Here is a 13,685-nt window from a genome sequence, read left to right as displayed (position 1 = left end):
TAGCAAAGAAAAATAGACAGGATGTCGCTTTATTTTATCGCATTGAAAAAGACTATCCATATCCTATGTACCTAACATTTCTAGGGGATTATGTGTCAGAAAGCATGGATATTTATTTCATTCCATATCAGTATACTAGTAAATTTGTCACATATACACTGTTTGTCGAACCAATTCCAATAATATCTATAGACATGCATATCTTTGGAAAGAAAAGGACCACACACACATACAAAGGAAGTGTCTCAAGGGCCAAACTGTTCTGGAAACTATCATAGCAGAAATCATATTTTTCTAAATCTGGACTAAAAGGGGATGCACACACACTTATCTTGGCTTGATCAGCTGAACAATCAGATCTTACTACTCGACATTGGTATTGTTTGATGCTTCCCATCGAACATCAGGCAATTTGTGATTCACCATTGCCCTAGGGACTCGACATCCCAGCTATCTTGCTCTGGCAGCTTACTGGTAGCAGACGAAAATACTTGAATGCCTGTTTTGGAAGTTGTTCCAAATTTGTACAGCTCCCTAGGTGGACTCATAGAAGGTTGAACAATGTTTTATTAATCAGTTATAGCATCCGTAAACTTCAAAGAAAATTCATAAACAAAATCTACCTCATTAGGTGCATCCTTTTATGATTCTTGGCAGTTAGGTGAACACAGACACTAGTAGAAAACGGAGCTTTAGCGCCGGTTCGTAAGGGCCTTTAGTGCCGGTTCCATAACCGGCACTAAAGGGTGGTCACTAAAGGCCCCCCCTTTAGTACCGGTTCGGCAAGAACCGGCGCTAAAGTGCCACCACGTGGCATGAGCTCGCGCCCTGGTATGGGGGACCTTTAGTACCGGTTGCTGTTACCAACCGGTACTAAAGGTTTTTCGTTTTTGAATTTTATTTTTGAAAATTTTGGAATTTTTTTTTCGATTTTTAATTTTTCTGAATTATTTGATGATTTAGTCTCTAATCACCTCTCATAACTGCTCAAGTGTGGATCACTCATTCCAAATCGCCTGACTTCCCGGCCGGTCACCCATCCTCTCACTCCCCCAGCCTGAGCACGCTTAACTTCGGAGTTCTATTCCCCCTACATTCCAAGTCTGCACTTGTTGTTTTCCTGACAAATGTAAGCTGTCAATCCTATTAACCCTCAGTAGTTTAGCTTGAGCATGAAGTCACACGTTTCATCGTTTGAGTTTGAAACTATTATTCTAAAAAACAGTAATTATGTATTAACACTAATATTTCTTGAATAAGTAGTTTGACCATAGTTTGACCACAGTTTGACCAGATTTGGCCAAAATTCAAAAAAACTGAGATACTTATTTAGTAACACTAATAGTATTGCGTAATTATTTAGTAACACTCTATATTTCTTGAATCAGTTGTTTGACCGGTTTGACAAGATTTAACCAAAATTCAAAAAAACATAAATTAGAGCATATCTTTTTTTCCTTTTACAATTTTGTCATTTCAAAAATTGTCCTAAACCCTAAACCCGGGACTTAAAACGTCGGAAACTCTATGCTAAACAGTAAAAACTAAGGTTTAAACCATAAAACCTAACCCTAAACTCTGAAATCTAAACCCTAGCACTAAACGCTAAAAACGTCTAAAAAACGTCTAAAACGCCCAAAAACTCTATTTTCCCTTTGGATTTTATGATTTTAAAAAATTGTCGAAACGGAAAATACGGTTCAAGAACAGTATGGGTTGCTAATAGGGATCAGCCCATCACCAACCCCAGCATCAACCAAACACGGTTCAAGATATCAAGTGATGGCAATCTTGTCATCGTAAACCATGCCGCCAACAATGAATCCATTGTTTGGTCCTCTCACATTGTAAATAATAGGACACACATCAACACAAACAACACTAGTGTCGCTGTTCTCTTGAACAGTGGAAACCTTGCCTTCAAAGAGAGCCCGTCATCTGACCTACCGGTCTGGCAGAGCTTCGACTACCCAACAGATGTTATACTTCCTGGTGCAAAGTTTGGTCGGGACAAGGTCACTGGTTTCAGTCACCAGGCCATCTCAAAGAAGAGCCTGATTGACCCGGGTCTTGGCTCATACTATTATGAACTAGAACAAACCAAGGGGCTCGTCCTCAAGCGCCACAACCCCTCGGTAGAATATTGGCTTTATGCATCCTCCACAAAATCATCGTTGAATCTTGTACCAATGCTCAAGGCAGTGCTAGATATGGATCCTCGCACCAAAGGTTTGATAAATGCAACATATGTTGATAACAACCAAGAGGAGTACTACATGTACATATCGCTTGATGAGTCGTCTTCCTTTTTTATCTTACTGGATATCTCTGGTCAGATAAAGCTTAATCTTTGGTCACAAGCTAAACAATCTTGGCAAACCATATATGCCATACCCGATGATCCCTGCATTCCTCCTGCTACTTGTGGACCTTACACGGTCTGCAATGGCAATGCACATCCATCATGTGACTGTATGAAGAGCTTCTCTCAGAAGTCACCGCAGGATTGGGAATTTGAGGACAGAACAGAAGGATGCATCAGAAATAGACCATTGCATTGCACTAGTGACAGAAACATCACAAGTTCAACGGACATGTTCCATCCCATTTCTCAAGTTACATTGCCCTACAACCCGCAGAGCATAGTCGTTGCTTCTACTCAGAGCAAATGTGAAGAAGCTTGTCTCAGTTCCTGCTCCTGCACTGCTTATTCCTATAACAATAGCAGATGCTATGTCTGGAATGGGGAATTGCTTAGTGTAAATCTTAACAACGGCATTACTATCACTTCTAAAGATGTTCTTTATCTCCGTCTTTCTGCCAAAGATTTCTTGCCAAGTTTGAGAAAAAACAAAAGAAAACCAAACGTTGGAGTTGTTATTGCCACAAGCATTACTGGGTTTGGGTTACTCATTCTCCTGTTCTTGTTACTGAATTGGAGGAACAAATTCATGTGGTGTGGTTTGCTGCCATTATACTATGACAATCAAGGTAGTGCTGGCGGGATTATAGCCTTCAAATATACTGATTTAGTTCATGCTACTAAAAACTTCTATGAAAAGTTAGGTGTTGGAAGTTTTGGTTCTGTATACAAGGGAGTGTTAAGTGACTCGAAGACTATTGTAGCAGTGAAAAGGCTTGATGGTGCCCGTCAAGGAGAGAAGCAATTCAGGGCTGAGGTGAGCTTAGTTGGACTTATCCAACACATAAACCTAGTCAAATTGATAGGTTTTTGCTGCGAAGGTGATCACAGATTACTTGTGTATGAGCACATGTTAAATGGGTCTCTTGATGGTCATCTATTTAAGAAGAGCAATGCAAATGTTGTGGCCCTGAATTGGAACATCAGATGTCAGATAGCCCTAGGAGTTGCTAGAGGATTGTGCTACCTGCATCAGGGTTGTCGTGAGTGCATCATACACTGCGATATTAAGCCGGAGAACATACTTCTGGATGAATCATTTGTTCCTAAAATCGCAGACTTTGGGTTGGCTGCGTTTATGGGAAGGGATTTTAGCCGAGTTATGACTACATTCAGAGGGACTGCTGGTTATCTTGCCCCAGAGTGGCTTACCGGAGTTGCAATCACACCAAAAATTGATGTTTATGGCTTTGGCATGGTACTTTTGGAAATCATATCAGGAAGGAGGAATTCCCCAATAGAAATACCATACAACACTAGAAGCAGCAGCACCAGGTACCAGAATGTTGAGGAGTATTTCCCTGTGCAAGCCATCAGCAAGCTTCATGGTGGAGATGTCAAGAGTTTGGTGGATCCATGGTTGGATGGTGACTTCAATTTTGGAAGAGGCTGAGAGGGTTTGCAAAGTTGCATGCTGGTGCATCCAAGATAATGAGTTTGATCGGCCGACTATGGGTGAAGTGGTCCGGATTCTCGAGGGTCTACAGGAGATTAATATGCCCCCAATGCTGAGACTACTTGCAGCTCTAACAGAACAGTTTGGTGCTGTAACTTCAGTGTAATATTAATAATTCATAGGGTGCTTCACATACGATCGATGTTATTCATCTTTGTTTCAGCAACTTCTCTTTAAAATTGTAATCTGGAGTGGAAGGAATAAAGGAAGAAGGCAAGCTTTCAGTTGCTAAACCATCTGTTATTTAGGTTTTTGTGTTCTGAGTGCGTGCTACTAACAACTTCTCAGAAAAGCGTCGCTGAGTGATGTGTTGAGCATTATGAAGTTGTTGATTTTCTTTCTTCTCCCACAAAAAGGTTTGTTTTTTTACTTGCTGCTCTCGTTTTTTTTTCATATTTCCTGTTCTGACAATAGTGGCAGCCTGTTCTATGGGTGCTCTGCTTTTGTTGGTGTATAGATAATGTAATTAGAGGAATCTTTAGGGTCTAAATGTAAATTGTACAAACAAATATAAATCAGAATACAGAGAAGGGATCGGGGAGGAACGATCCAGAATTTCTCCAAATGCTCTTCACGCTCCCTCCAATCCCTAGCTCAAATCCCTCGAATCTCAGACGATTTTTAACATGGCGTCGGAGCAGGTTAATCCTGTGTGATTTCGACCTTGGTGACGGCTAATTGCGGTGCTGTGTCGCCGTGATTTACTGCCGTGCGCACTCGAGCTGCCGCCAAGACCTGCGGCATCATCTGCAAGGTACGGCACGGAGTGCTGCGACCAACCTAAGGTAGCCTGTTGAACTGCCTCCTGGTGAATCTGTGCTCTCGCGGAAAAATTGCTGGCTGCCGCTGTGCCGTCCCTGTCCAAGCAGTAAGCTGGCTTCTGTAGTTAATTGATAGTGGTACTAGTACTTGTGGCTGCCGTTGAAGAACCGTGATTAGTGCAGCCGGATAGCTCATCTTTGCCTAGTCACCAGATTAAAATACTTGTGCAGTCTGTGTGCATTTGAGAGCAACCGGCACAGTTATATCTACTTGGCTAGTACCAACTCTGCTTTGTACTCAGCTCGTACTGTCTGTGTGTTGTTGTTAGTGGAGATCTGCAAAAACCAAGTCTTGTCTGTCTGGTTTTTTCTTTGTGTGTGGTGGTAAATCATGGCAGATCCAACAAAGGGGAAATTAGGGGATACTAGTGTGGATAAGTTGTATGAAATTTTAAGCAAAGTATTTGAGCAGCAACAACAACTCAAAGTGGTTCCTGGAGCTGTCAAGTATGCACTTGAGCCTAATCCAGTGAAGTTGGTTGGACCAGACAATTACATCAACTGGGCACAGCATGCCCAGTTAATTCTGAGTTCTCATGGCTATCAAGAATTGCTTAGCGCCGATGAAGAGAAACTGAAAAGTGGTACTATCACCAAACAGATCAATGATAGAGTTTTGGTGTGGTTATTAGGAAGCATGGAACCATCGATACGAGAACAAGTTGAGACTATAACCACTGTATTTGAAGTGTGGAAAGCTTTGGAGAAGCAATGTTTCAGCGCATCATGCAAGCATGAAATCAGCGACTAAGTATGCAGGTGAGATGGAGAGATTGTACATGGAGTTGCATTATTACCATCCTTTTCAACCCGTTGACAAGAATGATGTGGCTGTTCACCATACCTGGTTTGAACCATTTGTGGGTAAGCTCTTCCTTGATGGCCTAAATCAGGAGTTTGATCTCCGCCGCCAGCTAATATTCTTCAAAACTGAATTGCTAAGCCTTGATGATATCGTGTGATTGAGGAGGAGACTCATCTTGCTCAACCCAATGAGCATGTTCAAGAAAAATCAGATGCACGTGCAGCCCTATCCATACAAGCTCGTCGTGCTCCTAAGACCTTTGCTAAAACAGATAAAAGCAAAATTTTTTGCAACCACTGCAAAAGGCCTGGACACACAAAGGATTCATGCTTAGAGCTGCACGGTTATCCAACTTGATGGGAAAAAGGAAAGTCTCAGCCAGGGGAAGGTCAGGGAGCTCATAAAAGATAGGCGAACCTCACTACATCCAAGAGGGAGCTACCGGTAGTAGATGTGTGAGCTCTTGAGGATTTCACCTCCAAGATCAGACTCTCAGAAGACTTGCCTTCCTTCCAGGATTCCTCTAAAGCTGAAACTAGTTTGCATGCCACTTCACACCAAGGTATGACACCTCATCAGACCCACAATTCTACAACGCATTCAAAATCTTAGATTATTGATACAGGAGCTACCAATCACATGACAGGAGCTTCAAATATATTCACTTCCTATACACACTATTAGGGAAAAGCTTATACACCAAGGCTAATCAGTAGCGCTTGTTAAAACAAAACACCACTGCTATCTAGCAGTAGCGCGGCATGAAAAAGCACATTACTACTACATAAATAGCAGTAGCGCGTCCGTCATAAAAAGCGCTACTACTATAACTATTACACCGTTGCCGCCAGGCTTGGTATAGTAGTAGCGCCCTTCTAAGGACAGCGCTACTGCTACCAAAATAAAAGCAGCGCGTTTTAAGGCAACAGTGCTGCAACTAAGAAAAGGAAAAGGAAAGAAAAAAGAAAAAGAAAATTAAAGAAAAAGAAAAAATGTAAGCAATAGTAGCAGCACGTTTTCACGGAAGCGCTATAGCTACTTTAGCTATAGCGCGTTTTCATGAACAAGCGATATAGCTAACTTATCCATAGCAGTAGCGCGTTCCGTCAAAAAGCACTATAGCTAAGTAGCTATAGCGCTTGTCGGGAAACAACGCTACTACTAAGTTTGACTTGCCCCTGTACGGGCGTTCCTCCTTCCCCCAATTCCCCATTTTTCTCGCGTCTCCCCTACCTCTCCCTCGCCGTCCCTGCCTCCGTCGTCGTCACTGGAGCCGCCACCGAAGCCGCGCGCCATCCCCGCCAACGGAGCTGCATGCCCTCGACGCCCCCGGAGCCACCCTCGTCCGGTCCTCGCCGCCCCTGCCTCCCTCGCCATCACCAGAGATGCCGTAGATGCCACCGGAGCCACCCTCGACGCCCTCCACGCCACCGTCTCCCCCAAGCACCTCCCCGCAACCGTTCCCCTGAGCACCCTCTCTATAAGCCCCCACCCCTCCTCTCTAGGTTAATTTACTTAGGTGAATTTAGTTATGAACCCTAGGAATTAGCTAGGTTAAGTAGGTTAACTAGGTAGGTTAAGTAACAAAGTGAACTAGCTAGGTTAATTTGGTTCATTAGGTTAACTAGTTAGGTAAACTAGGTTGTCTAGGTTAGAGCAAAAATTTAGTTAGGGCAGTAGGGTTTAGAGTAAAAATTTAGTCAGGGCAGTAGGGTTTAATTATGGTTTTTGTTTTCATAAATGTTCTTTTAATTTAAAAGAACAAAATGAAGAAAATGTTACAGCTGTTCTGCTAGTAGTATATATAGTGGTACTAGTAGATGTTAATTAGGTTAGGGCAGTAGTGGTACTAGTAGATGTTAATTAGCCGTTTTTTAGTTAGGGCAATAGGGTTTTACTAGGTTAATTAGGTTAGTAGTGCTGCTAGTAGTAGTGGTACATTAGGTTAATTAGGTGAAGTTAAATGAATGACCTAAATGAATGAAATTAGTAGTTAACTGGATTTTTTTTCATTTCATCATTATAGAGCACTAAAGTTAACTGAATTTTGTTCTATTAGTAGTTAACTGAATTTTCTTCTAACTTAGTTTTTGAATTAGATGTTAATTAGGGCAGTAGTCTTTAGTTTAGAGAAAATAATTCGATATAAAAATATAAATTTCTATTAAACCGCCCTCCTCAACTAGCGAAGATCACTCTAGTTAGGTCATTTTGGGTACGATGAACTTTGTTATTTATGCTTATGATATGTTGCTTCTATTTTTGCCAAGTCTGTCTCTTTCTGTTGCTCAACTATATATGTTGCATATCATCGACTCATGTGATGATGCAGGTACATAGATCATCGATGACGAAGAAGTGCTACGCCAAGAGTATACGATGAGTGGCCGGAGTGTCAGGCTCAGGTGTACCGGTTTCCGAGCGACAGCCAGAAAGGGTTCGATAGCAGAGCCGAAGCGGAATGTAGTCAGGTTAGGTTCATGCTAGTGCGAGGGATACGAACCGATGCCCCAAGAAGTACTACATTATGTATGATGAGACATGTCATGTAACTTGTATAGCTATATCGTGATTATGATGTGACGGCATGATTTGTGTTGGATGATATGATGAGACTATTATGTGTATGATATGATGAGCATATTGCATGTTTAAGATATGATTAGAATACTGTATAAAATATGTACAAAAACATCGCAAATACGTAGGAAAAAAGATATGATAAAATATAGTAGTACCACTCTTTAGCGCTGGACAAGAAAATGCTACCGCTAAAGAACTTAGCAGTAGCGCTTGTATGGAAAGCGCTACTACTAAGTACGTGTAGCAGTTGCGTGTTTTGATCTTTAGCGTTGGATAGGAAAACGCTACCGCTAAAGAACGTTAGTTGTAGCGCCGCCCCGCGCTACTGATAGCCCTTAGACCCGCGCTACTGCTAGGATTTTTCCTAGTAGTGACACTTTGTTCAGGTAAGGACAAACTACGTGTAGCTGATGGATCCATAGCACCTATCACAGGACGTGGATCCGGTTCGCCGCTGTGCTTCTCCGTCCAGCACCGGCGCCGCCGCCCAGCATGAGAAAGAGAGTGCGGAGAGGTGGATAAACTGAGATGCTTTTTGTTCGGGAGAGCCAACTCGAAAGAAACGATTCGGTTGCGACGCGAGCGTGGCTGGCTGTCTGCCCTCATCCGCCATATTTTGCCCGCTCTTGTCGACCAGTTTTTTGAGGAATATTCTCAGCATCTTGGCTATCCCTATCCTATCATCCCTCTAAACCAAACAGGTGGCATCCCTTAGAAAATTGGCTATCCATGTCCAACCGAGGGATAGCCGATGAACCAAACGCCACCTAAGACATTGTCCTTTATCTCATGTTTTGCATGTTCCTAAATTTCCAATCAATCTCTTGTCAGTTAGCTCTATTACCGAATCTCTCAATTGTAGAGGTTTGTTTTATCCTACTTGTTGAGCTTTTCAGGAGCTAGAGACAGGCAGACTAATGGGGTCTGGGACCGTGCATGATGGACTCTACTATCTTGATGAAGGGAGTGATGAAGTTGCTTCCTGGTCAAGAGCTACTACTACACCATCGCGAGCTTGGGCATGTCTCTTTTGCTGCATTGTTTTGTATATACCCCTCTCTTTTCAAGTTGTGTCCTAGGGAGCTACTTGTATGTGATGATTGTGAATTGGCTAAACATACAAGAGGTTCATATCCTAGTATAGGATTAAGAAGTTCCAAACCATTTGAAATGATTCACTCGGATGTTAGGGGACCCTGTGAGGTTCGTTTGATTTCAGGGCATCGATGGTTTGTAACTTTTATCGATTGCTTTAGTCATTACACCTGGCTCTACTCTTGAAGCATAAGAGTGATGTGTGCTCAGTTTTTAAAGATCTCTCTGCTCTCATTAAAAGGTATAGAATGCATGCACATAGGAGTTTGGGACGTTCCTTCTCTCAAACGGCATTGAACATCAAACTACCCGTGTTACACTCCAGAACAAAATGGTGTTGCAGAGCATAAAAATAGACATTTTCTTGAGGTTGCACGCTCACTTATGTTTACAATGAACGTGCCTAAATTTCTTTGGGGGGAAGCAATAAAAACTGCAACATATTTGATAAACCGTATGCCTCTTCGGGTTCTTGGCATAAGACTCCTGTTGAGTGTCTCTTGAAATCTAATGATTTTGTAGTTCCTCCAAAGGTCTTTGGGTGTGTTTTCTTTGTGCATGATTATAGAACTCTGTTGGAAAATTAGACCCCATGCTCTCAAATGTGTTTTCACGGGTTATTCTCCCTCTCAAAAGGGTTATAGGTGTTGGTGCCTTTCGAAGCACCGTTTTTTTGTGAGCATGGAGGTGACATTCCGTGAACATGAATCATATTATGGCTCAACCAGTGACACTGGCATTGCCCTATCCCCACCTGAAGTGCAACAAGAAGGGGAGAGGGGTAATGAAGGCTCTCCATTAAGTCGTAATCTTGTTTCAACTTCGGATGGTTTACCCACTCTAGATAATGTTCAAAATCAGGGGGAGGACACACATAGTGATGGGTGTAATCATGGTTCTGGTCATGGAGACATACAAGATGCAACAGGAAACTCTTCACTTCCTTCACAAGATGGTGAGCTTCACAGGCATGAGGACCCAGGTACTATTAGCACCACGAGACAGGGTGATAACCAATTATCTATTCTTGCTCCTGAAAATGATCTACCTATTGCTGTGAGGAAATCTACTAGAAATCTAAAAATTTCAGGACACCTCAAAGATTTTAAACATGATATAGCCATTTCATTTCCTATGAATATTTTACTCCACCCTTCAAAAGCTTTATTGCATCTTTAGATTCTATCCACCCTTCAAAAGCTTTATTGCATCTTTAGATTCTATTTCCATACCATCAAACTAGAAAATAGCTATAGAGGACCCAAATTGAAAGGAAGCAATGCTTGATGAGGTGAAAGCCTTGGAGAAGAATGGGACTTGGGAGCTTGTGGATCTACCACCAAGTAAGCAGCCTGTAGGTTGTAAGTTGGTCTTCACTATTAAACACACCCTGAGGGCAAGGTGGAGAGGTACAAAGCCTTCCTTGTAACAAAAGGCTACAGACAAACATATGGAATCGATTATGAAGAGACCACCTTTGCACCGGTGGCAAAGATGAATTCAGTAACGACACTTATATCATGTGTTGTAAACCTTGATTGGGATATTTACCAGATGGATGTGAAGAATGCTTTCCTTCATGGTGATCTCCAAGAAGAAGTATACATGCATATACCGCCTAGATTTGAGTCAAGTCAAACTGTTGGAAAGGTATTGCGCCTACATCGTTCTTTATATGGCTTAAAGCAATCCCCACGAGTTTGGTTTGACCATACACTATTTTACAAGCATATTAATGGCAAGGTTGCAATCTTGATAGTGTATGTCGATGACATTGTGATTACTGGAGATGATTCCAAGGAAGTTGCAGATCTGAAGTGTCATCTTGCACATGAGTTTGAAGTGAAGGACTTGGGTCAAAGGTATTTTTCTCTCATAGCGAAAATATATCTGGGATCTGCTCAAGGAAACATGTATGCTTGGTAGTCGACCTGCTGCTACACCGATTGAGCAAAATCACCGTTTATGTAGTGATGCTGGGACACCAGTGGATCGAGAGCGCTACCAGAGACTAGTTGGAAGATTAATATATTTATCTCATTCCCGTCCAGATATTGCCTTTGCTGTGAGTGTAGTTAGCCAATACATGCATGACCCAAAACAAGTTCATATGGAAGCTGTAAATAGGATCCTACAGTATCTTAAAGGGTGCCCAGGAAAAGGCCTCTTATATACCAGACAAGGGGACTTGCAAGTTGAGTGCTATACTGATGCTGATTGGGCTGGTTACCTAGATGACATGCGCTCAACATCTGGTTACTGTGCATTTATTTGAGGAAACCTAGTTTCATGGTGAAGTAAGAAACAAAATGTGGTGGCTCGGTCTACTGCGGAGGCCAAGTTTAGGTCTATGGCTCACGGCATATGTGAGTTATTATGGTTGCAGATTCTCCTAGCAGAGCTGCGGTTGTACAAGCACAAACCTCTGATGTTGTACTGTGACAACACAGCTGCCATTGATATTGCAAATAACCCTGTTCAGCATGATGAAACCAAGCACATAGAAATTGATCGTCATTTCATCGAGGAGAAGCTTGATAGAGGATAATTTGCCTACCATATGTAACTTCAGCCAGTCAAGTAGCAGATGTACTTACACAAGGACTCCCTGAAAAAAACTTTTTCCATGTTTTGTAACAAGATGGGTCTGTACAACATCTTTGCCCCATCTTGAGTTGGCAATGCTATAAAAGAAAAGCTGCACATAAGTTGCTTTCTTTCTGACCTTCTGTAGGTTAACCATTCACACTTACAAGTTCATTGAGAGGAAGAATCGACTGCCTTCACAGTAGGCATGTGATCGACCTAATGAGAGGGATTGATGAATCTTATGTCTGGGTTGGACCATGGTCCAATGAGCCTAGGATGGTTACATAATAGTCCTGAAGAGGTGGCCTGGCACTCTAATATTGCCACTGCTTCCACTGTTCCTTTTTTTTGGGACTGAAATACTACTGGGGAAGCACCTGCAGTGTGATTTTCTATAGATAAAAAAAGGTGCCCTACAATGGACTGGGGGAGATATAGAAGGAAGCTCCCTCGCTGTCACTTATTTAGGATTTATCGAAATTGCCAAATTACTTTGCTGTTCTCTGTGTTGCCATTTCCCTATTCTGCCAGCTGTCATGCTCATTGAAGCCATTGCCATGAGGGTTGGTGAATTTAAGCTTAGGTTAATACCATGATCAAGATATGTGTATGTTTGGTTCTTGTCCGACCTGGGATGGGAACTTGAGAATTTCTAGTGAAATAATTGTTTTAAAAGTGTGCACAATCAAACTGCAACTGTTGTTGCAGTTGGGTGAGGAGGAAGATGTCAGATCTGAAAGTTGTCGGTGGATATGACCAAGAGACAACATAAGCTGTATAATTTTCACGTATTTTCAAATTTCCGTGTGATTTTTATAATCCTGGATAAGCCAATCATGGCATCTATGATTCTAATGTTGTTCTGAAATGACACCAGTAGGATATGTAGGTGTTAGTCCGAAGTGCATTCTAGGCTTTGATAAGGTGAATATGAACTATTTTTCTTTTGCACAGCCCGCATACAAATATTTTCTCATAAGGTAAATCTCCTTTCTTTGGTGAAGTTGGGAGGTTATTTGTTAATCTCATTAGGTAGAAATTGTTTATGCAGATCATATTTTTCACTATAATTACAGGCTAGCATTTTTAATCCGTATCATTATTTATTTATTTCAGGCACATATGGTGCACTCTGGTCATGATGCCAATGTTTTTGGCTCTTAATAAAGAGGTTTTTTAGGCACTTCTGATTTTCTGTTTGGTTCTTATCTCTTCAGTTTAAATTTTCTGCGATTCTAAAGATACATTTATTATCTATTCAGTTGAATGAGGAAGCTGCTTCCTTGGACTGGACCAAGTCAAGAGGTCATGTGCTGAGGGGCCGAAGAATCTTTTTTCCGGGAGCCAGACGAGCGCTGATGTTGCCGGTCACCTGCAACTTGGCTAGCAATTGTCCTTGTGTTGTTAGAGCAACTCCAATGAGGCGACCCATTTCGTCCGCCCGCGTCCGTTTGGGTCGGCACGGACAAAAGTGGCGGCCCAACGCACCGACCCAAACTCAAATCGTGTCAGTCTGGCGTCCGTGCCGACCCATTTCCGTCCCAAAATTGCGCCTGGAGTATGTCGGCGCGAACGCGAAGCGGACGCGCCGCACGTCTCCTCGTCGTCCGCCGCGTCCCCACATGGCGGCCACCCAACCGCCACCGGTCGTCTTATTTATGATGACCGCCGACAGCGGGCCCACGCGTCAGCCAGTGGAAGCGTCCTTTTTTTAACCACGCGTGCGGCGGGGTCGGCCTCATCCACTTCTCCAGTCCACATCTGGCCCCCACCACTCCCTTTGTTTCCTCGCCGGCGACCGCAAACCCTAGCGCGTCCATGGGCCTCCTCGACAGCAGCAATGACAAGGGCAAGGGCAAGGGCACCCCCGGCGCCTCGTCCTCCCGTGCTTCCCTTTCCCCTCCTCCGCCGGCG

The 13,685-nt window shown here is 42.8% G+C and overlaps 1 long non-coding RNA gene and 1 pseudogene across 1 annotated transcript; one reads left to right on the top strand and one right to left on the bottom strand.

The window, feature by feature from the left end:
• Positions 1-91: 91 nt before the first annotated feature.
• On the bottom strand, positions 92-655 carry LOC125538880. Its single transcript, XR_007296536.1, has 2 exons — positions 624-655; positions 92-534 (listed from the first exon to the last, which is right to left on the bottom strand). It is a non-coding gene; the product is annotated as an uncharacterized LOC125538880 (long non-coding RNA).
• A 1,009-nt stretch (positions 656-1,664) lies between these two features.
• LOC125532558 lies at positions 1,665-4,111 on the top strand (annotated as a pseudogene).
• Positions 4,112-13,685: the final 9,574 nt, after the last annotated feature.

Source organism: Triticum urartu, chromosome 1 (genome assembly GCF_003073215.2).
Source record: "Triticum urartu cultivar G1812 chromosome 1, Tu2.1, whole genome shotgun sequence".
NCBI lineage: Eukaryota > Viridiplantae > Streptophyta > Magnoliopsida > Poales > Poaceae > Triticum > Triticum urartu.
The sequence above is the reverse complement of the archived record's forward strand: the minus strand, read 5'-3'. Positions and strand labels throughout refer to the sequence as shown.